The following is a 27,388-nucleotide window of genomic DNA, read 5'->3' as shown; positions in this document are numbered from 1 at the left end:
AGTTGAATGGTCACCCTGCACGATTTGGACTCGATGTTAAATTGTAGCTGCTTGTTTTATTTTCTTATTTCGTAAGAGACACGTACTGCAGTTACATCGAAAACTACACGAGGTGAGATGGTACATCCAGCTTGCCAATAGTGCAGGATTCAGGCACGGGTTACATGTTAGTAGCGGTCTCGAAGAGTGAGATGTTTAACTGTCATGGAAAGAGGCCCCGTATCATCGCCTTTCACTGCCGAAGTTTTTTTTTTTTCATTTTATTTGTTGCCTACAGACATGATTCACTTAGCCAGCCTTTGATACATGGTATGCTAAAAATTAAATGACAACCAAACATACACACACACACACACACACACACACACACACACACACACACACACACACACGACTCAAAGAGAATATTTACATTGGTTGTAAAGATAGCAATTACGTCGTGATAACGTTCAACCATTATATATAGTGAAACATCATGTGTTGTGAGCAGTGTCATTATTCTGATGGGTGAGAAGTTGTCGTTTACAAAGCACTGAACACTGCAGTAAATTGGTTGGGACGTGATAATTAGGGAGATGACTCGGGAACGCAAGTGCAAATCCATGGAGGGAGGACTATGTTGTTCTCCCGAAACTCTACTGAGAAATAGCGTGCTTCCGGGTGTTCTGCCGAGTTGTTGTTTCCAAGGCAATGCTGTTAATCGTTCGCGCCGAGAAGACCAGAGAGATCACACTACTGGGAAAATTTAAATAACGGGCATTTGAAGTTGACTGCAGAACGATTGCCGCCAACGTAAATTTCGCGTAAGGACTACGAAGATATGATGACAGAAATTCGGGCTTGTATGGAGGCATACGGGCAGTCGTTTTTCCGTCGCTCTGTTTGCGATCGGAACAGGAAAGGAAATGACTAGCGTTGGTACAAGGCACCGTCGCCCAAGCACAATACGGTGGATCGTGGAGTATGTGTGTAAATGAAGATGTAGGTGTATTGCAGTGGGCAACCGAAAACGACGTGATCGACATCCTCCTCCACGCCACAATCACGTTTTTGCTGATAGAGGTGTTCTCGGAATCGTTCGTGGTTAAAACGGAGCATATTGTTTGTATGGATTATTGAATAGTGATAGCCGTAGCGGTCAACGTTTGTGTCGGGAGAGATTACCAGAACAATGGTGTCCCGACAGGAGGACGTTTGAAGAAACTGATTATCGTCTTAGGAAGCGTGGAACGCTTAAGCTACTACGCTTAACTACTCGCGACTGGGGGATGCCTAGAAGGACGAGAACACCTCAACTGGAGAAGGAACTGCTTCGTGGAGTTGCCGACATTCCTTGTGTTAGCGTAAGACATTTCACTGTAAAAAATAAAGTTAAGTACATGGCTGTCTGGAAAGTACAAGAGAACTTTCTGCAATCCGTACCACGTACAGTGTGCACAGACACTATCAGCAGCAGATTTTTCTGCACGGATATACTACAGCGAAATGTTCGTTCAACAGTATGTCAACCGTCACTTTAGACCAAATATCCTGTTCGCGGATGAGACTTCATTTCAAAGATAATGATTAATGTGCTGAAGGGTTGTAAAAACTTTGCTCTAACATGGAACTAGAGCATTTCCAGACCAATGTCCATACAACATATTTTCTTCCTCTACGTACGAGGAATGTTTCCTGAACGTTTGACAGTAACTTTATGGTACACAGTGTATAAAGGATGGTCAAAATAAAACTGACCACGAAGATAGAAGACTGACGTGGAGCTGACTGGTGTTAATCGACAGGAAACTGCCCATTACAGAAAATGTTGGAAAACATGATTTCGATGCTCCGTTTGTTTGCAGTCACATGTCTGTGCACTAGCATCTCCAGCATGCTCTGTGCTGAGTAATTCGCTGTGCTGGTACGTTCGAGTGAGTGAGAGGGCAAACGTGTTTAGTAACCAGTGCCACACAAAATGGAGCTCGTAATAAAACTACTCGTGTTAATTGTCTAATATTATGCGAAGCACGAATCGTAGAAGACGTCTGCGGAACTGTTTGTGCAAGAGTTTAAGACTGGAAGTATTTTGGCAGGAGCTCCAGTAAAACTATGCAATGCAAAACTTAGCGCAAAATTGCTCCAAACGGGCTCTGTAGCGAATAAAAACCTAAACTATCCGGTAAGAGTTCGACCACCGGAAAACGTTCTCGAGTGAAGGAAAGCTGAAACAAAGTCCGACGTACTCTCAGTGTCGTTAATTTGTGCAAGTGGAATCAAGAGTTAGTCATGTAGAAACGTCACAAAAAGAAGATCTGCATCTCTATATTTAGAAATTTATTATTGTGCATATGTTAAAGCCGTTAGACAAACTTCCGCCTGTTGAGTTTCTCCTGTGGTTTCTGAGTGAAGTGAAACCAGGACTTTTGGGTCATCAGTTTTTCATTTCTTTAGATGAGGGAGGCCTGGATCAGCCTGTCAGGGTATATCAACGCACAGAACATGCGCCATTATCTACCAGAATATCCTAATCACTTCTTTGCAGAGCCGTTGCATAACGTCAAGATTGGCGTTCCGTGCACTATGCCTGGTGTCCACATCGTAACACGATTCTTTTACTAAATTGTTAGTGATACCTGATATGTTCAGACACTGTTTACTCTAAATGTGGATCAAAACACAGAAGATGAACAGCTGTATGGATATTTTCAGTAAAACGGAGCAACTGCACACACCACACTGATAACGTTGTCAACAGTGCATGAGGTGTTTGATGATGAGGGAACAATCAGCAGAGGCAGTGCAACCTCCTGATCATCTCGATCACCTGATCTCTTTCCCTGTGATTTTTGCCCGTAGGGCACACTGTAGGATCAGGTGTACTCAAATAATCCTCACACACTGCAACAGCTGCAGCAGAACATTTAAAACGCAATTGCTGCTATCCTTAGGCAGAGCTGCTACGAGTGTCTGACAAATCGAGCACAACGCTGCATCGGCGTCAGCTGTGGTTATCTCAGTAACTCCTGTGATGTTCATTAACAAACGTCAATCCTGCCAGTCTTACTATTTTCTGGGCCCCTTTGATTTTGCCCGCTCCGTACACGAGGGGTTTTTCATGTACAACTCTTAAAGCTTTTTGAATAAAAGAAACGTCATTAGCATTCTACATCTTTACTCTTCATGTTTGCAGCCCTCTGCCGCTAGAAGGCTCCGGACTGTAGCATGAAACACGGGGGTGTGTAACGTAACTGTGTCGGTGCATGAGAAACAGCGTGCTGTAATCGAGTTTCGAGTTCAAAGAGTTCGTCGAAACATGGAGAACACTCTCCTTCAGCATGACAATGACAGGCTTCACACGAGAGATGCGACACCTGCAACAATCCGATGCCATGGGTTCACTGTCATCGATCATTCTCCATACGGTCACGACTCGGCCCCGTCAGATTTTAGTCTGCTTCCAAAACCTAAGGAACACCTTCGAGGACTTTACTAGGATAGTAATGAAGCGGTGCAAGTAGAGGTGAGGTTGTGGCTCCGCCAACAGGGTCAAACATTCTACAGTGAGGGTATCAATAAAGTGGTCTCTCGTCGGGAGAAATGACTTCTCCATCAAGCTGACTATCTTGAGAAATAAATATGTAGACATGGATATTAAACATGTAGAATGTTAAAAACATTTGTTTTACTATATGAACTTCAAGAGTTTTCATAAAAAAAAGGTCCAGAAGCATTACTTTTCAGCACCCCTGTATGTAGGTGAGGGAAGTTCGTCGTCTCGTTGGCAGCACACTAGCTCCTCGCTACCAAAAATTGTGATTATACTGCTTTTGGCATTAACGTATCAAGAACTGACAGTGCACTCGTGCCCACATAATTCATATTACAGATGCAATTTACCAAACAGTCGAAGTTCCCACTCACTTCTGTATTTTGCACAATATATCTTAGAGGATGAAATTCATATAAGGCAATGGAATGGAAGAGGTCGTATGGCATTATTGGCCAGAAAATGCGGTCTATGGTTTTTCGACTGCCTTCTATGTGACGCCACTTTGTCGACGTGAGTGTCTTTGTGATGAATATGAGATGAAATGATTAAGACAACGCAAACACTCGGTCCAGCTGGGAACTGAACACGGTACCCTACGATTTATAGGCAAGCACCTAGCCGCCACACCCCGAGCTGCGACAATTCAGACTATTATTACTTGGTATGTAGCCTGAGAACTTCCTTGAATTATACCACTGTCACATTTTTCCTTGACATTGCAGGTTGTTCATATATACTGACGGAAAAATCACAACACTAAATAATAATTAATGCAGAGTAGTGAAATTACTGGAATATATTTGTCTAGATATATCTAAGTGATTAACATTGCAAGATCACAGGTTAATGTAAGCGGGAGATAAGCTACTGCAAATTTCAAATGCTGTTACCTCAAAAACCGGTGTAACAACCAGAATGTTGAATGCAAACATGCTTGCATTGTGTCGTGCAGGTGCCGGATGACAGTTTGTGGGATGGAGTTCGATGCCTGTAGCACTGGGCAGGTCAATATGGGGACAGTTAATGATGTTTGTGGATGACGCTGGAATTGTCGTCCGATGATGTCCCATATGTGCTCGATTGAATACAGATCAGGTGATCGAGCAGGCCAACACAACATGTCGACATTCTGTAGAGCATGTTGGGTTACGAACGGCAGCACAGCATATCGAATCGCTAGACTGACGTACAAATTTGCCGTCAGAGTACATGGGATAACCACGAGAGTGTTCCTGCTGTCATACGAAATCGCACCCCAGACCATGACTCCAGGTGTTGGTACAGTGTGTCTATCACGCACACAGTTTGGTTGCAGGCTCTCAGTTGGTCCTCTTGTAACCAGCACGGGGCCATCGCTGGCACCGAGGCCGAATCAGCTTTCGCCAGAAAACACAACACACCTCGACCCTGCCCTCCAGTGAGCTCTCGCATGACACCACTCACGTCGCAGATTTGCGGTCAGTGGAATGCACGCTACACTGCGTGTGGCTTGGAGCTGTCCTTGAAGCAAGCGATTTGTAACAGTTTACTGTACCACTGTAGTGCCAACTGCTATTGAATTCGCTATTGCTGATGCAGCATGTTCCGCCAGAGCCATACACAGAACACCACGATCTTTCCTTTCGATAGTGCCCAGTGCCCCTTCAATGCCCGGTCATTTTGTGACCGTACATTACTGTGACTACCGCTGTCAACATTCCTGCCACGTCTTTCCCCAATATCGCAGAAGGAACATCGAGCTTCTCGTAGCCCTATTATACGACTTCGTTCAAACTCTGTGAGGTGTTGATAATGGAGTCTTTGTTGCTTTAAAGGCATTCATGACTAACATCAAGTCACTACGTCCACTCTCAAAAGTAACTAACGCTCACGACCGTTACAGCATTTATTTAATGAAAACCTGATTTGCGTCCTCATAGTGGCGCTACTAGCGCCACTCTTATGCGACTGGCGCGAAATCTGAGTTTAAGTCGCAGAACTCTTCTTGGTGTTGCGATTATTTTCCGTCAGTGTAGTACACCGAAAAAGGAAAAAAAGTTACATAGCTTCTGCGACTGAAATGTGATAGTCAGAAACATACAGACAGATGGTAGGCACTCCAGTGGGATCACTGCAGTTCAACTGCTAATTAATACTCCATTACTCCGTTGTACTGCGTACAGGATGGGAAAAATAAAACTATCCCGAAAGATACTTGCAGTAAAACTCACACGACATTGACCCTTGTTGTAGAACATCACAGAAGATACTAGAAACGGCCACAGTTGACGTCGATACAGCTCTGTGCCCGATTAACCCTCCTAGTACCACTGGGGCCAATATGACCCCATAAGCGCATTTGAAATATATATCTCCCTTTTTTTCAAAACGATTATTTTCAAAATTTATGACTTTGTCTCTCTAAGTTGCCTGCATGCAATGACATATTGTTCAGTTTTACATTTACAACATATGAAACTTTATTCATGGAGTATGCACTGAGTACCACTGGGGTCAACATGACCACAATCTAAATTTTTGTTTTGATTCTTGAATGTAACATTTTGAAAACAGAATGACGAATGTTACGTAGAACAGATGTTACACGAAACATCTGCAACAATGAAAGTAACATTTACCACTTATTATTTATACCCATTGTTGCCGTTTCTTGCCTCAGCCATTATTGTGTATTGCCTCAGTTGTTGCTAGGTTTTGCCTTAGCTTGTGCAAGAGTTACATTGTGACTAGAAAACGTCTGAGTAGTGCTGAAATACAAGCAATTTTGAATGAAAAAGAGGAATTAGGAGATATACCGTCTGTTGACGATGAAGAGAGTGATACCATTATTTCTGGAGGTAGTGAATCAATTGAAGATTCTCATGAAGACGTTTGAGATTTGGAAACTCTACTTTCTGAAGTTGCTTACATCTCAGATCAGAATGATTTCAAATAAGTATACATAATCTACCATATGTTTGCAAAAACTTTAATGATAGTGCTACTAATACTAACATGTAAGTACATGTGTAAAACCCAACGACGCATACTGTTAGGATCGTAAATACTGTGCAGTCAGTATTTCAATTGTTTATGAAGGCCAGCATTTTCCAGATTATTTCGCAGTGGAACAACAAAGAAGGTAACATTAATTTCGGTAAAAAATGGACAGATCTTGATACACTATGTCATCAAAAGTATCCGGACACCTGGCTGAAAATGACTTCCAAGTTCGTGGCGCCGTCCATCGGTATTGCTGGAATTCAATAGAATGTTGGCCCACTCTTACCCTTGATGACTGCTTCCACTCTCGCAGACAGGGATGCTACTGTCGTGCAACCACCCCACCACATACCGTGCATTATGAACAGGTGCTCGATCATGTTGAAAGATACAGTCGCCATCCCCGAATTGCTCTTCAACAGTGCGAAACAAGCAGGTGCTCAAAACATCGATGTAGGCCTGTGGTGTGATAGGTCCACGCAAAACAAGGGGTGCAAACCCCCTCCATGAAAAATACGACCACACTATAACATCACCGTCTTCGAATTTTACTGTTGGCACTACACACGCTGGCAGATAACGTTCACCGGGCATTCGCCATACCCGCACCCTGCCATTGGATCGCCACATTGTGTACCGTGATTCGTCACTCCACACGTTTTTTCACTGCTCAATCTTCCAATGTTTACGCACCTTGCACCAAACGAGGCGTCGTTTGGCATTTACCGGCGTGATGTGTGGCTTATGAGCAGCCGCTCGACCATGAAATCCAAGTTTTCTCACCTCCCGTCTGTCATAGTACATGCAGCGGATCCTGACGCAGTTTGGAATTCCTGTGTGATGGCCTGGATAGATGTCTGCCTATTACACATTACGACCTTCTTCAAGTGTCGGCGGTCTCTGTCAGTCAACAGAAGAGGTCGGCCGGTACGCTTTTGTGCTGTACGTGTCCCTTCACGTTTCCATTTCACTATCACATCGGAAACAGTGGACCTCGGGATGTTTAGGTGTGTGGAAATCTCGCGTACAGACATATGACACACGTGCACCCAATCACCTGACCACTTTCGAAGTCCGTGATTTCTGCGGAGAGCCCCATTCTGCTCTCTCACGATGTCTGACGACTACTGAGGTCGCTGATATGGAGTACCTGGTAGTAGGTGGCAGCACAATGCACCTAATATGAAAAAGTATGTTTTTTGGGGATTTCCGGATACTTTTGATCACATAGTGTAGAGAAGAATTTGAATGCTTTCTTGGCCTGCTTATTCTTGAGGGAGTGTATAGAGATCACAATGAGGACATAGTGAATTTATGGAACGAAGACCACGGCCGACCTATTTTCAATAGTTCTATGGCTAGGAACCGCTTTACAGAAATATCACGCTGTATTCGGTTTGACGATGCTCAGCACCGGCGACAGAAACTTAGCTATGATTAATTAGCTCCTATAAGGGATTTATTTGAACAGTGGGTAAGCACATTACATGTTGCATACGAACCACACGAGAATATTACAGTTGATGAACAACTGGTAACTTGGGGTAGGTGTTCATTTCCCCAGTACAGCCCTTCAAAACCTGGACGGTATGGTATAAAGATATGGGCTGCATGTGACAGTACAAATTACTATGTCACACACCTGCAGGTGTACACAGGAAATGGCGAAGGCCAGCCTAGGGAAATAAATCAGAGGGGAAGAGTAGTGTTAGAACTGACAGAACATTTATCCCGGAGTGGTAGAAATATGCCAACAGATAATTTCTTTACAAGTTTGGAGTTGGCAAAGGAACTGGAACGAAAACAAGTGACTCTGCTAGGTGGTTCAAGTGGCTCTGAGCACTATGGGACTTAACGTCTGAGGTCATCAGTCCCCTAGAACGTAGAACTACTTAAACCTAACAAACCTAAGGACATCACACACATCCATGCCCGAGGCCGCCTGACTCTGCTAGGAACACTAACAAAAAGTCGTCGTGAACTACCTGCACAATTTATCGAAGCATGGGGAAGAACTGCAGCTTCATGTCTTTTCGGATTCCAGGAATCAGCTACAATAGTCACCTGTTGTCCAAAAAAGGGTAAGATAGTGACATTGCTGAGTACTATGCATTTCAGAGAGGAAATAGGTAACGGCGAAGCAGCAAAACATATTATAATCCTAGACTATAATGCAACTAAACCAGGTGTAGACACAACGGACAAATTAGTCAGGACCTACACCACAGAACGTATGACAAGAAGATGTCCCGTGGTTATTTTTTATAATTTTTTGGATATTAGTGCCTTAAATGCTTTCATAATTTGGCTGGACTTAAATCCTGACTGGAATAAAAAAACAACTGCAAAAGAAGACAATTTCTTCTGGAACTGGAAATAAGTCTAGTACAGAAAAACAGAAGTCGACGCAGTAAAGCTTCTCTTCCTCGTCCTCCTCCTTCAGCAGAAGTGCATACGGGGGCAAAACGTGGACGGGGCTCCCTATACGTACGTTCAGTGGATAGAAAACATCCAGAAACGTGCAGAAGATGCTTTTCTTTTGTCTGTAAACAACATTCAGGGATTCTTTGTTTAAATGTGAAGAGTTGCTTTGTTTTAAATGTAAAAATCTATAAGATCATGGATTAAGACGAGCTCTGTAAGTGCTTTTGTACCTGGTTTCAGTCAGTAATGTATGCTTTTACATCAGTTCATTAAAATAAATAAAATACTGCCAATATATCCAGTGTTAATTACTTGGGGTTATATTGACCCCAGTGGTACTCAGTGTAACAAAAAAATTCTGGTAGTAGGGGGGTTAATCAAATTGTGTGATACGCGTAGCAGCTCTGCTTGAAGGAGAGAATCAGCAGCGTTATCAGTGTTCTGCTGTAGCTCTAACAGCGTGCGGCGATTGTTTGAGTACATTTGGGCGTTCAATGTGCGCCATAGGAAGAGGGATGAGGCTAGCGAGGTGGCTAGGAGACAGTTCCGCTTTTGCTGACTGTCCTTTTCCCACGAAACTCCCTCTCGCGCTGGTGACTAGGTTGTCAAGGTGGGGTGTGCAGTTGTTCCGTCTTACTGAAAATATCCATACAGTCGTTTAATTTATGTGGTTGATTCACATACGTATTAAAGAGTTATTGAGCATACCATTTAGCACTAACAGTTTAGTGAAAGAATCGTGTTACGAAGAGGACAGTAAACTTTGCGCAGCAAACTTTGCGCAGCAAACAGCTTCAACGGATCTTCAGAGTACTAATGGAGATCTTCTGATGCATAATGGCGCATGAGTTCTCATACCGTGACGCGTTGTACCAGGCCTCCTCTGAAGAAATGAAACCTGAACGTCCCAAATTCATGACTCCTCTTCACTTAGAAATATGACACTGATACCAATTATGCATCGAAATTATGGTTTCCAACATTTTCTGTGATGAGAAGTTCTTCTGTTAATTAACAAGAGTCAGTTCCACGTCAGTGTAAAAAATATAATTCCGGCCAGTTTTATGTTGCCCACCCTGTAGAATGAGCAGATAACATGCCGATATAACGAGATATGCGTAATTTACAACCTACTGATAAGAGCAGTCTCTGGCGATACCACACAGTGCATTCTGGAGTATAATACACTCCTGGAAATTGAAATAAGAACACCGTGAATTCATTGTCCCAGGAAGGGGAAACTTTATTGACACATTCCTGGGGTCAGATACATCACATGATCACACTGACAGAACCACAGGCACATAGACACAGGCAACAGAGCATGCACAATGTCGGCACTAGTACAGTGTATATCCACCTTTCGCAGCAATGCAGGCTGCTATTCTCTCATGGAGACGATCGTAGAGATGCTGGATGTAGTCCTGTGGAACGGCTTGCCATGCCATTTCCACCTGGCGCCTCAGTTGGACCAGCGTTCGTGCTGGACGTGCAGACCGCGTGAGACGACGCTTCATCCAGTCCCAAACATGCTCAATGGGGGACAGATCCGGAGATCTTGCTGGCCAGGGTAGTTGACTTACACCTTCTAGAGCACGTTGGGTGGCACGGGATACATGCGGACGTGCATTGTCCTGTTGGAACAGCAAGTTCCCTTGCCGGTCTAGGAATGGTAGAACGATGGGTTCGATGACGGTTTGGATGTACCGTGCACTACTCAGTGTCCCCTCGACGATCACCAGTGGTGTACGGCCAGCGTAGGAGATCGCTCCCCACACCATGATGCCGGGTGTTGGCCCTGTGTGCCTCGGTCGTACGCAGTCCTGATTGTGGCGCTCACCTGCACGGCGCCAAACACGCATACGACCATCATTGGCACCAATGCAGAAGCGACTCTCATCGCTGAAGACGACACGTCTCCATTCGTCCCTCCATTCACACCTGTCGCGACACCACTGGAGGCGGGCTGCACGATGTTGGGGCGTGAGCGGAAGACGGCCTAACAGTGTGCGGGACCGTGGCCCAGCTTCATGGAGACGGTTGCGAATGGTCCTCGCCGATACCCCAGGAGCAACAGTGTCCCTAATTTGCTGGGAAGTGGCGGTGCGGTCCCCTACGGCACTGCGTAGGATCCTACGGTCTTGGCGTGCATCCGTGCGTCGCTGCGGTCCGGTCCCAGGTCGACGGGCACGTGCACCTTCCGCCGACCACTGGCGACAACATCGATGTACTGTGGAGACCTCACGCCCCACGTGTTGAGCAATTGGGCGGTACGTCCACCCGGCCTCCCGCATGCCCACTATACGCCCTCGCTCAAAGTCCGTCAACTGCACATACGGTTCACGTCCACGCTGTCGCGGCATGCTACCAGTGTTAAAGACTGCGATGGAGCTCCGTATGCCACGGCAAACTGGCTGACAGTGACGGCGGCGGTGCACAAATGCTGCGCAGCTAGCGCCATTCGACGGCCAACACCGCGGTTCCTGGTGTGTCCGCTGTGCCGTGCGTGTGATCATTGCTTGTACAGCCCTCTCGCAGTGTCCGGAGCATGTATGGTGGGTCTGACACACCGGTGTCAATGTGTTCTTTTTTCCATTTCCAGGAGTGTAGATCTAACGTAAATTTAGTGATTGATCCTTAGTGAGTAACAATGAGTTTCTACTATACCGTGGTATTTTCATATCGTGTGTCCGATAAATAATTAATATAAGACGTTCAAACTAAGCTAGGAGGAATAGGGAACATCAAATTTTGATGCGATGACAGTATTAATAACCGTCAGGCAGAAACGGAACTAGGTACCGCAGTGGTTAAAACACTGGACTTGCATTCGAGGCCGGCCGGGGTGGCCGAGCGGTTCTAGGTGCTACAGTCTGGAACCGCGCGACCTCTACGGTCGCAGGTTCGAATCTTGCCTCGGGCATGGATGTGTGTGATGTCCATAGGTTAGTTAGGTTTAAGTAGTTCGAAGTTCTAGGGGACTGATGACCTCAGAAGTTAAGTCCCATAGTGCTCAGAGCCTTTTGAACCATTTTTGCATCGAGAGAAACCAATTTTGTATCCCCATTAGATCATCCTGTTCAAAACACCATCACAGGTGAATGAGTCCTCATCCAAGAACAATACAAAATGTACCAAGTCCGGCACTATAGCACTGAAGTCGGTAATCCATTGACAGAAGTGCATGTGGGGCTCAAAATCCGTTAGTCCCAGTGCTTACACACGTTATTTATGATAGGAGTGTAACACCTGGCCGGCCACTGTGGCTGAGCGGTTCTAAGCGCTTCAGTCTGGAACCGCGCTACTGCTACGGTCGCAGGTTCGAATCCTGCCTCGGGCATGGATGTGTGTATTGTCTTTAGGTTAGTTATGTTTAAGTAGTTCTAAGTCTAGGGGACTGATGACCTCAGATGTTAAGTCCCATAGTGCTTAGAGCCATTTGATTTGTAACACCTGTTCCACCAGTACTCTTCACACTGTATCCTTTCATGTGTTCATTTCATGCATAAGTTGATGGATATTTATTACTGGGTAGTCTGCCACATGATCCAATACCGTCTCCCCAAAGTCTCGTGTTCAGTCATGTCTTTGATGAGAATCTTGGCTAGCAATCTGTGGTGTGAATGACTGCGTCTCTCGTAAGTTGGTATCAACGGAGATAAACTTTTCATTCTGGTATGACACCTGTTGGGAAAGCGTTCTCTGTACATTTTTGCTGCTTTACGGTCACTGTATCCTGCCACACCATACGTTAAATGCGTTTGCCAACTCTCGTGACGATTAGCTTTCCGTCTTTGACTACTGTACACAGTAACACAGCTCACCATGAACGCATCACAAGCTGTCTTACACCATGGACAACTGCCACCAGGGTTAGTGGTGTGTGTATGCGGCACAGGTTAATGTGCCAGTGTGATGCATGCAGTCGTCACAAGACACACGTGCTGTGAGCTATGTTGTGTAAAGTATTATAGGGGTTTATTCCCAAACTCCTATAGTCATCAGGAGAGAGCTGTGCAGGATGCGGTGGCGAGGACCTAGTTACACCTGAGAGCGTCAAGAAAACATCATTGACAATAACACATTTATTATGCAGGAATACAGGTTTGTCTTGCAAAGTGTCGCGCCGCAGACGGGCAAGTGAAGCTGCCCCCGTCGGCGGTGGAAGGCTGACTTGTGTTCATCTTACAGTACCTCCAGCACAGTGAAGCGCCAAGTGGCGGATGTTACAGCACGGGCGGATGTCGACCGCGGAATCTGGCGTCCTCCACGTCTTCGTTACGATCCCCAAAGTGCTGTCACGAGTCTTGGCCTACGTCCACCTAAAGTATTCACTGGCTCGCAGGGGGCGGCTCTTAGCCCCTTTTTAGGGAAAATGGGCCAGCAGCATTGTTGTCTGCAACAGGAATGGGATTAGCTGAGTGGCGCCCATCCACTCAAACGTGGATGGTGGACAGCATCCAGGTCGTGCAGATTAAGCCTCCATTAGGCCTGCAGGGTGACTGCGGCCCCTGCGCTCCATCAGCATTGTCCTGGAAGTTGACAATACAGGTGGAAACAGCAGAATCCTTCCAGCCAGACTCGTGGTTCCATAGACGACGGATGACAGCTGGCGGTGCAGAGACTCGAACTCCACAGCCTACCCTCACACTGGATAGCTACAACTGGCACAAGGGCTGAGGCACAGCCTGGGCAGTCGGCAATCATCACTCAGCAGCCAGACTTTTTTTAAGAAGGGTGAGGTATTTCTGGTGGTGCTTCCTGTGTACTCTGCGGCGGTAGGGATGGCTGACTTCAGACTTTCGTAACTTGGCCTTTCAGAGGCTCTTTTCTGCTGGCTGGACACCTGAGTACTTAAAGTTGCATTGTACCTAGGCTTTCTTATGAAACTCTGTTTTGTTCCTAGTATGACGGTATCCCTTGGCTTCCATGTTGCCATTATGGTTCGCTCGCAGACCTGGGCGCACAGTCGTTCCCCCGTGCTGCGATAGCTTTCATGTTTGCCCCAACACACTCAGCATTACTAATCACTGACACAGGCGGTTCAGCTTCCGAGAGCTGCCAAGGTAGAACTTGGACGAATTTGTAGTGTCCACTGTGGATACTATCCTTGGGCGCAACAGTATGTCCGTTTGGTAGTCAGGGTTATACGCTGTTTATCACCCACTCCCTGTTCCAGTGTACAACAGATACGCGCGATCTTTGCAAGAGTGCGGCAGAACTGCACTCGTCATTGCAGTACATGCATTGAGACTGGCGGTCGTCGCTTTGAACAATTACTATGAGCAACGTTGTTGTTATGTGATGTACGCTGTGTATGTCCGTAACAGAATAAATATACATTTATGACCATTGGTTCGCTATCTCAATATAATCGGTTGCGAACCCACTAACACCTGTTTCAATTTGACCCAAAAGGGTGGGACTCTTTGTATAAAATTACATTGCACTCTTAAATGTAATGTTGAGTTAGAAGTATATGTACCATGTTACAGTCTGATAACCATGTCATAAGATTAAACAATTTTAAACATGAGCAATATAACCCAAAAAAAAAATAATTTTTTTAAAAAGAATCCATTTAAATGTGTCCCTGGTCTCCCCTACAGCATGAAGCACCTAAAACTGGCCACCCCAAATAAATGTACAACAAGTACACGTACAGTATTAGGCAGCTAAGATAGGCCACCCAAATATATCCAGAATGAATAAATATATTGACATGCGGTTTTCACTAAGTTATGGCGAATTTTATGACGTTCGCAAGTACTTTTAATACTTAGTAGTCGTCGAATTAAGACACTGATTTTCTTTTGTACTGAAACTGTATACCTTTTTCTGTGTCATTTGAAACAAGCTTCTAGAGAACTTCAACGACATAACATGTACGGGACTTGATCAAATCCCTCAGGAGAAGAGATTCCACAAACGTCTACCCAATTATACCCAATGTAAACAAACACCGTAACTCAGGTACGGTTTGTGTCTTTATTATCCTGGCTATCATACCAATTGCTCAAAATATTAACCATGGGAATTCCTAAACCCCATAAAGTAAGTCTGGAAAAACAATACTGCGCGCTAAATTTTAACAGGAGTTAACAGCAGCACAGGCCCATGTTATAAGACATTTCACGTCCTCGGAAGTCGTCTGTGTTTCCTAATAGACCTCTCATTTGGATTTTCGCCACAGATTGGAAGTGTTAAGTTTTGTGAGTGTGCAGACCATTCTGAGTTTCCTGAACGACGGATCCCATGCTCTCCAAATGTTCTCGTAAGAGGGTCTGTTGTTACACGTGCGGAATGGGAAAGACGTTCGTCATATTGGTACCACACCAACTGTCTTACGTCCAGTGGGATGTCTTCCACTAACTGCGGCAGCGACGTATCTTAGGAAATCGAGACACTTGAGTATATTTAGATTCCTATCAATAAAACAGAGGCCAACGATGCAGCTCTTGAAAAACGCGCACCAAGGGTGGATAGGCCGATAGCATTGATTTTATCAACTTCTTTGGGTCATCGTGGATTTCCAGCTGACGATTAGTGCATATTGGAAGACTGACTTGCCTATTGTTTGTAAGCGATGCTTCTTCCTTCAACAAAATTTTCCATAAAATGTCTCATTACTTAGCGCTTTTCGTAGATAACATTCGAAGAAGTGTAACCAATTCTGGAAGTCATTTCTATGAAGCTGTAGATGCAGCGAAATGTGAAGAGAATGAAACGCGATGGAATGTAGTGCTCACAGAACACTCGTTTTGTTGAACTCTCTTGTACTTACGAGATGCCGCTTAAGGTATTTCCATTGTGTGTTACTGGTGCTAAAATTTCATTAGTTGTATAAGTAGGCTGTTTAGGTTTTTTTATTGGTAACGCCACGTAGCGCTCTGTATGAAAATCACTGGCTGTGCTGTGTGCAGTCTGTGGCTGGTTTGCATTGTTGTTTGCTATTGTAGTGTTGGGCAGCTGGATGTGAATAGCGCGTAGCGCTGCGCAGTTGGAGGTGAGCTGCCAGCAGTGGTGGATGTGGGGAGAGAGAAGGTGGAGTTTTGAGAGCGGATGATCTGGACGTGTGTCCACCAGAGTCAGTAAATTTGTAAGACTGGATGTTATGAACTGCTATATATATTATGACTCTTGAACACTATTAAGGTAAATACATTGTTTGTTCTCTATCAAAATCTTTCATTTGCTAACTATGCCTATCAGTAGTTAGTGCCTTCAGTAGTTTGAATCTTTTATTTAGCTGGCAGTAGTAGCGCTCGCTGTATTGCAGTAGTTCGAGTAACGAAGATTTTTGTGAGGTAAGTGATTTGTGAAAGGTATAGGTCAATGTTAGTCAGGGCCATTCTTTTGTAGGGCTTATTGAAAGTCAGATTGCGTTGCGCTAAAAATATTGTGTGTCAGCTTAGTGTTGATCAGAATAGGTAAAGAGCGAAATGTCTGAGTACGTTCAGTTCTGCTCAGCTTTTTGAAAATCAAATAACTTAAGGGGTTTACCTGCACAGTAATTCATTAAATTTTTCAAAGGGGACGTTTCAGTTGCTCTACGTTTTCTTAGGCATATTTTATTTTCCACACTTCCATTATCTAGAAATTTTTTATAATGTTTGGAGAGACAGATCGTGAGTGCTTTGCACGATGTGAATACTCTTCAGCATAAATCCGCACCAATGCTCTAACAGTTTGGCGACATTCACCACAAACGATATTAAGTTTTTCGGCTGCTGCATACATTGTTAACGTCTCAAGAGCTTTACGAGCAAGTTAGCTGGTTGCCACAACAGCAGAACACAGAGTAATGGGCCTCAAGAGCGCAGGTTATCATCATTCCGTAACTGATACGACCGGTACTTTGGCAGTACCAATGCGAAACACTAAATGTTTCTATATCTCCTTCTCCATTTCAGCCATGTGACTCCAGAACAATTATCCAGTAAATTGAATACTATCAAAAGGGCAACGCATTCAACTTGTGGAGGTGGGTAACTACTGGCACCCACCTTGCATACAGCACTGCATTCTCAATGCTCTTTATTATAAACATCAAAAAGGTTTTGCATCACCCCGGTTTCCAGAATTCCTGAAGATAGACGTTGACTGTGGATATTGTATCACAGACACAGTCCCTTTGACTGTTCAGAGGTGTCCCTAAACCCACACAAAGATGTAAACAGCCATGCATGAGCAGCGCCTATTACACGGAGGGGGTCCGACGGCGGATCAGTTCCAGTCATTGCACCAGGAAGGAGGTACACGGCTCGTGTTGTCTGTATTTCAACAACGCTTAGACGGTCAATACCGTGGTTCGATTGCGTCCTCATTGTTACTTTGTGCCAGGAAGGGCTCTCAACAAGGGAAGTCTCCAGGCGTCTCGGAGTGAACCAAAGCGATGTTGTTCGGACATGAATGAGATAAAGAGAGACAGGAACTGTCGATGACATGCCTCGCTCAGGCCGCCCAAGGGCTACTACTGCAGTGGATGACCGCTACCTATGGATTACGGTTCGGAGGAACCCTGACAGCAACGACACCATGTTGAATATTGCTTTTCGTGAAGCCACAGGACGTCGTGTTACGACTCAAACTGTGCACATTAGGCTGCATGATGCGCAACTTCACTTCCGACGTCCATGGCGAGGTACATCTTTGCAACTACGACACCATGCAGCGCGGTGCAGACGGGCCCAACAACACGCCGAATGGACCGCTCAGGATTGTCATCAAGTTCTATTCACCGATGAGTGTCCAGGCTGAACGCCTTAGACACAGTGTCCAGCGAGTGCAGCAAGGTGGAGGTTCCTTACTGTTTTGTGGTGGCATTATGTGGGGCCGACGTACGCCGCTGGTGGTCATGGAAGGCGCCGTAACGGCTGTACGATGAGTGAATGCTATCCTCCGACCGATAGTGCAACCATATCGGTAGTACGACGTGCATTCAAGTTCTAAGGCCTCAGATTTTTTTTCTAATTAACTACTCACCCGAAATCGATGAAACTGGCGCTACTTCTCGACGTAATCGCCCTGCAGACGTACACATTTTTCACAACGCTGACGCCATGATTCCATGGCAGCGGCGAAGGCTTCTTTAGGAGTCTGTTTTGACCACTGGAAAATCGCTGAGGCAATAGTAGCATGGCTGGTGAATGTGCGGCCACGGAGAGTGTCTTTCATTGTTGGAAAAAGCCAAAAGTCACTAGGAGCCAGGTCAGATGAGTAGGAAGCATGAGGAATCACTTCAAAGTTGTTATCACGAAGAAACTGTTGCGTAACGTTAGCTCGATGTGCGGGTGCGTTGTCTTGGTGAAACAGCACACGCGCAGCCTTTCCCGGACGTTTTTGTTGCAGTGCAGGAAGGAATTTGTTCCTCAAAACATTTTCGTAGGATGCACCTGTTACCGTAGTGCCCTTTGGAACGCAATGGGTAAGGATTACGCCCTCGCTGTCCCAGAACATGGACACCATCATTTTTTCAGCACTGGCGGTTACCCGAAATTTTTTTGGGGGCGGTGAATCTGTGTGCTTCCATTGAGCTGACTGGTACTTTGTTTCTGGATTGAAAAATGGCATCCACGTCTCATCCATTGTCACAACAGACGAAAAGAAAGTCCCATTCATGCTGTCGTTGCGCGTCAACATTGCTTGGCAACATGCCACACGGGCAGCCATGTGGTCGTCCGTCAGCATTCGTAGCACCCACCTGGATGACACTTTTCGCATTTTCAGGTCGTCATGCAGGATTGTGTGCACAGAACCCACAGAAATGTCAACTCTGGAGGCGATCTGCTCAACAGTCATTCGGCGATCCCCCAAAACAATTCTCTCCACTTTCTCGATCATGTCGTCAGACCGGCTTGTGCGAGCCCGAGGTTGTTTCGGTTGTCACACGATGTTCTGCCTTCATTAAACTGTCGCACCCACGAACGCACTTTCGACACATCCATAACTCCATCACCACATGTCTCCTTCAACTGTCGATGAATTTCAATTGGTTTCACACCACGCAAATTCAGAAAACGAATGATTGCACGCTGTTCAAGTAAGGAAAACGTCGCCATTTTAAGTATTTAAAACAGTTCTGATTCTCGCCGCCGGCGGTAAAATTCCATCTGCCGTATGGTGCTTCCATCACTGGGACGTATTGACAATGAACGCGGCCTCATTTTAAAACAATGCGCCTGTTTCTATCTCTTTCCAGTCCGGAGAAAAAAAATCGGAGGCCTCAGAACTTGAATGCACCTCGTATATTGGCGAGGCATTCGTCTTCATGGACGACAATTCGCGCCCCCATCGTGCACATCTTTTGAATGACTTCCTTCAGGATAACGACATCGCTCGACTAGAGTGGCCAGCATATTCTCCAGATATGAACCCTATCGAACATGTCTGGGATAGATTAAAAAGGGCTGTTAATGGACGACGTGACCCACCAACCACTCTGAGGGATCCACGCCGAATCGCCGTTGAGGAGTAGTACAATCTGGACGGACAGTGCCTTGATGAACTTGTGGATATTATGCCACGACGAATACAGGCATGCATCAATGCAAGAGGACGTGCTACTGGATATTAGAGGTACCGGAGTGTACCACAATCTGGACCACCACCTCTGAAGGTCTCGCTGTATGGTGGTACAACATGCAATGTGTGGTTTTCATGAGCAATAAAAAGCGCAGAAATGATGTTTATGTTGATCTCTATTCCAATTTTCTGTATAGGTTCCGGGACTCTCGGAACCGAGGTGATGCAAAACTTTTTTTGATGTGTGTATTTCGTCTTGCCGCAGCCCAGTACTGGATGGCGGCTACTCGCTCGAGAAATTCTGCTGCTTTGTGTATTGTTGAAACAGCTTCTGGGCGGTCTGGCCCGGCATAGAGGCAAAGTGCCGTCCTAGATCAGTATTTCGTATGGTGGTCAGGCGACACAGCAACCATGGTGGTAGAGCTGTGGTGCTGAGAGAAGTGATTATAGTACGAATATACCGGGTGGTTACAATTAATCTTTACCTATTTTACGCGTTAGAACACGGAAAGTAATTACTGTACGAGTACCAAACCTGGTAGCAATAATGTCAAGGACATGGGGAAGAGAAATAATGCAGAATCAATTCAATTGAAATACTTTTAATGTGCTGCTACGGTACATCATACCATTACTTACCGGTACCTTCACTGTTACTAAAGACGCTCAATATGGCTCCCACCAGTGTCCAGAAGAGTCTAAAAGCGCAGGATTGCATTCTGCACAGCAGAACGAAGCATGTCCGTAGGTATGCTGGCTACCTCTCTTGACATGCTGCGCTTCAAATCAGTACATGTGCGAATGTTCCCCTGGTAAATCCTGTCCTTCAGGTAGCCCCACAACCGGAAATCACAGGGAGTGAGATCAGGTGATCGTGCCAGCCAAGCATTTGGAAACGATCAGCTGATAATTCGATCGTTTCCAAATGTGTTTCGGAGAAGCAGGTGAACTTCACGAGTGATATGCGGTGGGGCCCCATCTTACATGAAAACTCTGAGTTCAGTGTGCCTCTCTCCTGCAGTGCGATTATGACATGCTGGCGAAGCATATCGCAGTAATGCTGGCCAGTAACATTGCACGTCTTTGGTCCTTGAGCGCCAATCCTTAGCCGTGAAACCAAATCATACGGTGACACGTGCACCATACAGAGGAATTTCATTCACAGTGACTGGAAGTGAAGACCACCACTCTCGGCAGTTCTGTGTGTTTACTTCACCCGTTAGAGAAAATGGCCTTCATCTGTCCATAGGATGGTCCAGGGCCAGCCCTCGTCAACTTCAATCCTTGCGAGAGAGTGGAGAGCGAAGTCAACACATCGTTGTGCGTCCTGTGGTGCAAGCTGCTGTACGATCTGGATTTTGTACGGACACCATTTGAGAATGGTTCAGAGTACCTTCCGTGCAGTGGACCACGGGGTGTTCAACTGTCGTGACACAGCACGTACACTGCCTAACGATCGGGAACTACGCGTAGCGTTATCTGCCATAACAACAACGATTTCGTTAACCACCTGTGGTGCAAGATTCAACCTTCTTCACCACGCTCCGCACAGCGGGTGGAGAAAGAAGACCATTTCGTAATGCTTTGAGACGGCGATATTCTCGAAGCGCAGTTGCAGCATTACTGTTGTTTTGATAATAAAGCTTCATCAGTAATACCCTGCTCCTTTGTCCAAGCTCAAGCTGACACGTCAACAACTGCACTGCGACTGGTCAGGTATGTGAGACCATGAATCACGATGACTGATCAAGGCACCTAGTGGCCATAGTTGGAACTGGACGATAGCGCTGTGACGCATGGAAATCATATACCCCATACCCTGTTCATTAATGCTACCGAGTCTGCTACCCGTAGGGTAATTAGTTTCCGTGTCATATCGTGTTAAATACGGAAAGTTTAATTATAACCATCCGGTATACTCTTCCAGGCTGCGCATGTTTGGCCTGTGCTACGCCTTTTGGCACGTGCATTAAAAGCTTCGGCGGCCGCCGGTGTGAAAAAGTTTGTGACACCTTGCTGCTCCAATTATAGGGTGTTACAAAAAGGTACGGCCAAACTTTCAGGAAACATTCCTCACACACAAATAAAGAAAAGATGTTATGTGGACATGTGTCCGGAAATGCTTAATTTCCATTTTAGAGCTCATTTTAGTTTCGTCCGTATGTACTGTACTTCCTCGATTCACCGCCAGTTGGCCCAATTGAAGGAAGATAATGTCGACTTCGGTGCTTGTGTTGACATGCGACTCATTGCTCTACAGTACTAGCATCAAGCACATCAGTACGTAGCATCAACAGGTTAGTGTTCATCACGAACTTGGTTTTGCAGTCAGTGCAATGTTTACAAATGCGGAGTTGGCAGGTGTCCATTTGATGTATGGATTAGCACGGGGCAATAGCTGTGGTGCGGTACGTTTGTATCGAGACAGATTTCCAGAACGAAGGTGTCCCGACAGGAAGACGTTCGAAGCAATTGATCGGCGTCTTAGGGAGCACGGAACATTCCAGCCTATGACTCGCGACTGGGGAAGACCTAGAACGACGAGGACACCTGCAATGGACGAGGCAATTCTTCGTGCAGTTGACGATAACCCTAATGTCAGCGTCAGAGAAGTTGCTGCTGTACAAGGTAACGTTGACCACGTCACTGTATGGAGAGTGCTACGGGAGAACCAGTTGTTTCCGTACCATGTACAGCGTGAGCAGGCACTATCAGCAGCTGATTGGCCTCCACGGGTACACTTCTGCGAATGGTTCATCCAACAATGTGTCAATCCTCATTTCAGTGCAAATGTTCTCTTTACGGATGAGGCTTCATTCCAACGTGATCAAATTGTAAATTTTCACAATCAACATGTGTGGGCTGACGAGAATCCGCACGCAACTGTGAAATCACGTCATCAACACAGATTTTCTGTGAACGTTCGGGCAGGCATTGTTGGTGATGTCTTGATTGGGCCCCATGTTCTTCCACCTACGCTCAATGGAGCACGTTATCATGATTTCATACGGGATACTCTACCTGTGCTGCTAGAACATGTGCCTTTACAAGTACGACACAACATGTGGTTCATGCACGATGGAGCTCCTGCACATTTCAGTCGAAGTGTTCGTACGCTTCTCAACAACAGATTCGGTGACCGATGGATTGGTAGAGGCGGACGAATCCCATGGCCTCCACGCTCTCCTGACCTCAACCCTCTTGACTTTCATTTATGGGGGCATTTGAAAACTCTTGTCTACGCAACCCTGGTACTAAATGTAGAGACTCTTCGTGCTCGTATTGTGGACGGCTGTGATACAATACGCCATTCTCCATGGCTGCACCAGCGCATCAGGGATTCCATGTGACGGAGGGTGGATGCATGTATCCTCGCTAACGGAGGACATTTTGAACATTTTCTGTAACAAAGTGTTTGAAGTCACGCTGGTACGTTCTGTTGCTGTGTGTTTCCATTCCATGATTAATATGATTTGAAGATAAGTAATAAAACATTTTCTTTCTTTGAGTGTGAGGAATGTTTCCTGAAAGTTTTGACCGTATCTTTTTGTAACACCCTGTAGATGCGTTATCTGTTTCCACACAGTTCCAGGCTGTCCCGCCTCGCAACAGTGCGACGGCTAAGCTACATTTCACAAAGCGCAGCACCCGCGCTTGCCTGCAGCTGGCGCTGCTGCAATCCAATTTTAACTTCATGCTTTTATTACCAAATACGGCTGGTGCGCTACAAAGAGGATATTAAGGCTTTACCTGTTATCATTGTGTAGCTACCCTCTCGAGATATCCCTGCCGTTCTTCCTGTCCGACAGTGAAACACTCAATCTCTCAACATAGTCACAGCTCTACTCAACCCTAAATATTTATGTTTCTTTTTCTTCTATCTCATTTTCTAACTTTACCCTATGTTTTTTTGCTCTTTGTCGAAATAGTCAATGTCTTTTCCAGATCTGAATCAAAAGGTGATGAATCTATATATTTTTAATAGTAAACGATTCCACTTCTGGACAGACGTTATGAGGAAATTATGAATGATAGTGATTTTACTGCAATGCTACTTATTCATTACTTTCAACTGAGTAAGGTGGCTCCGTGCTAAGGCATTGGATTCGTTTTTGTGAAGGCTCGTGTTCAAATCCCCCCTTCAGTCATCCAGACTGTGGCTTTCTTGTTGGTATAAATCGCTTAAATCGAATGCTGGGATGCTTCCTTTGAAATGACACTGCAATTTCCTTCCCCGTGCTTCCATAATTTGAGCTTGTGATGTGTCTGTAGTGATTAAGTCGTCGACGAAACATTAAACCCTAATTTTCCTTCCTATTATTATTATTATTATTTATGATGAAATTAATGCATAAATAAATGAATGTATTCTCCTCACATCGTAATCAGTAGTGTAGATAAATGTCGTTAGGGAGCTATGGGACAAAGTAAATTTAGTGGAGTCATGATCACATGTGACTTCAGTAAACGATATATTGTTTTCATTAAACAATGAAAATTAACTGATTGAATGAATTTGACTACTAGTAGAAAATTCAATGCGTCCTTCATGCCTTTTCGACAATTTCTTATCATGTCAACGTAAAATCGACGCAGGATTTTTATTTAATGAACTAAAATCCTTCTTGCAGTAGAAGGCTACTGAAGCATTTTTTATTGTTTAACCCGATGCGCTGCAGAAAATGTTTTGAAGGCAATAAAGACTTTTGTAAGGTGATGGACGTAAAAAGCCTTTCTAATATTTAGTTTCATTATTGCAGTGAAGGAAATTTTAAGCCCATTACACTATATATAAAATTACACTTGAGTGCGGCGTAAACATACACTCCTGGAAATGGAAAAAAGAACACATTGACACCGGTGTGTCAGACCCACCATACTTGCTCCGGACACTGCGAGAGGGCTGCACAAGCAATGATCACACGCACGGCACAGCGGACACACCAGGAACCGCGGTGTTGGCCGTCGAATGGCGCTAGCTGCGCAGCATTTGTGCACCGCCGCCGTCACTGTCAGCCAGTTTGCCGTGGCATACGGAGCTCCATCGCAGTCTTTAACACTGGTAGCATGCCGCGACAGCGTGGACGTGAACCGTATGTGCAGTTGACGGACTTTGAGCGAGGGCGTATAGTGGGCATGCGGGAGGCCGGGTGGACGTACCGCCCAATTGCTCAACACGTGGGGCGTGAGGTCTCCACAGTACATCGATGTTGTCCCCAGTGGTCGGCGGAAGGTGCACGTGCCCGTCGACCTGGGACCGGACCGCAGCGACGCACGGATGCACGCCAAGACCGTAGGATCCTACGCAGTGCCGTAGGGGACCGCACCGCCACTTCCCAGCAAATTAGGGACACTGTTGCTCCTGGGGTATCGGCGAGGACCATTCGCAACCGTCTCCATGAAGCTGGGCTACGGTCCCGCACACCGTTAGGCCGTCTTCCGCTCACGCCCCAACATCGAGCAGCCCGCCTCCAGTGGTGTCGCGACAGGCGTGAATGGAGGGACGAATGGAGACGTGTCGTCTTCAGCGATGAGAGTCGCTTCTGCCTTGGTGCCAATGATGGTCGTATGCGTGTTTGGCGCCGTGCAGGTGAGCGCCACAATCAGGACTGCATACGACCGAGGCACACAGGGCCAACACCCGGCATCATGGTGTGGGGAGCGATCTCCTACACTGGCCGTACACCACTGGTGATCGTCGAGGGGACACTGAATAGTGCACGGTACATCCAAACCGTCATCGAACCCATCGTTCTACCATTCCTAGACCGGCAAGGGAACTTGCTGTTCCAACAGGACAATACACGTCCGCATGTATCCCGTGCCACCCAACGTGCTCTAGAAGGTGTAAGTCAACTACCCTGGCCAGCAAGATCTCCGGATCTGTCCCCCATTGAGCATGTTTGGGACTGGATGAACCGTCGTCTCACGCGGTCTGCACGTCCAGCACGAACGCTGGTCCAACTGAGGCGCCAGGTGGAAATGGCATGGCAAGCCGTTCCACAGGACTACATCCAGCATCTCTACGATCGTCTCCATGGGAGAATAGCAGCCTGCATTGCTGCGAAAGGTGGATATACACTGTACTAATGCCGACATTGTGCATGCTCTGTTGCCTGTGTCTATGTGCCTGTGGTTCTGTCAGTGTGATCATGTGATGTATCTGACCCCAGGAATGTGTCAATAAAGTTTCCCCTTCCTGGGACAATGAATTCACGGTGTTCTTATTTCAATTTCCAGGAGTGTATTTGACAAAAATGGTTAGGAGCACAAGCAGAAAGAATTTAAGGAGATTAGTCATAAGTGATTATTCGTTTGGAGCAAAATGCGTGTGGACCACGGTTATTCAACTGAGTTTTCAAATTACATTAATTCATAAGGAAAGGAAATAACAATTTTCCCCGCCTTGCCACGGTTCGCGCGGCTCCCACCGCCGTAGGTTCGAGTCCTCCCTCGGGCATGGGTGTTGGCCTTGGCGTAAGTTAGTTTAAGTTAGATTAAGTAGTGTATAAGCCTAGGGACAGACGACCTCAGCAGTTTGGTCCCATAGGAACTTACCACAAATTTCCATTCCAATAATTTTCCCATTTTCAATTGCAAAATGGTTCAAACGGCTCTGAGCACTATGGGACTTAACATCTGAGGTCATCAGTCCCCTAGAACTTAGAACTACTTAAACCTAACTAACCTAAGGACAGCACACACATCCATGCCCGAGGCAGGATTCGAACCTGCGACCGTAGCGGTCGCGCGGTTCCAGACTGAAGCGCCTAGAAACGCTCGGTCACACAGGCCGGCTTTCAATTGCAAAATATTCATGGTCGTTACCAGGGTGTTTAAATTGTGGCATCTATGAGACAAAGTAACTAACAGGCAGACTTAGATGAGAGACAAGTATAGAGCATTTTTATCGCGCGCTGATCAGGCGCGAAGGAAGGAACGCGGTAGCAGCGCGTAATCGGCGGGCGAAGAGAGACTGTCCTACATTAGTGGCCCGGCGAAAGGTGCTCAACAACAAAGTGTCTCACCCCTCGGCAGGAGTTCTCCCCTTTCCGGTCCCGACGACAAGGTCCTTCTTTCCGGTTCTATCACAAATGTCTCCGAAAAAGCGATCTTTGTGGGTCCCCTTGAACTATGTCCCTGGGCGTGGCCATACATTCGGATTGGCTGGCTCACATTCTTCTTCTGCTCAATCATATTACCGTTCACTATCAATGTTAAACATTTCTGTACCGCCCACAATTACCAAATTCCCACAGTAAGAAGGGAGGATCACACGTGGACCTTATTGTGGGTAGAATTCCTTCACCGGACAAGCTCCACGTCACCAGTTAAGAACAGATATAATGTGTACCATTCATGTGTCACCTCCACCGTCTCCTCTACAATCTCATTCCACTTTAGCGCGATCCTTCCCACATTTCCCCTCGGCAAGAGAGCACACGCAGACGCTAAAAAGGCTTTTTATAGCAGCATTCTTTCCATCAACCTTTCCCTCACCCGTATACATTTGCATTTCACTGCCGGTGGAGACATCTAATGTCTCCTCCACCCCTTGATCTGATACGGTGTCCCTTCTACTCGACGGCACAGAAAAACAGTCTGGCGAAGATAGCGTGTATGTCCCGGCAGGGGCGGGAGGAGGGGCAGGGGGCGCGTCTCCCTTCGGACCGTCGGTCGGTTGCCTGCCCGCCTTCCACAAAGCACCTGGGGGCATGAACGCTAGGCAGCTATCGTCAGGTCCATTACATACTCATAGCTCCCGTCTTAAACGCTGAAAATTTTTGACAGCACCAAAATTTGTTGCATTAAAGTCACAGTGATCCACAAACAAAATCCCACGTTGTCTTATACTCAAATAGTTTCACTCCATGTTTGTCTCAAAGCGATCATCTGAACTTTATATAGCCTTCCTACATAATAGTC

General features: G+C 46.0%; 1 pseudogene; it reads right to left on the bottom strand.

Moving 5' to 3' along the window:
- LOC124722541 overlaps positions 1-27,179 on the bottom strand; it is a 180,398-nt pseudogene extending 153,219 nt beyond the window's left edge.
- Positions 27,180-27,388: the final 209 nt, after the last annotated feature.

This window comes from Schistocerca piceifrons, chromosome X, assembly GCF_021461385.2.
Source record: "Schistocerca piceifrons isolate TAMUIC-IGC-003096 chromosome X, iqSchPice1.1, whole genome shotgun sequence".
NCBI classification, from domain to species: Eukaryota; Metazoa; Arthropoda; class Insecta; order Orthoptera; family Acrididae; genus Schistocerca; species Schistocerca piceifrons.
This window is presented reverse-complemented; position numbering and strand designations above follow the sequence as displayed.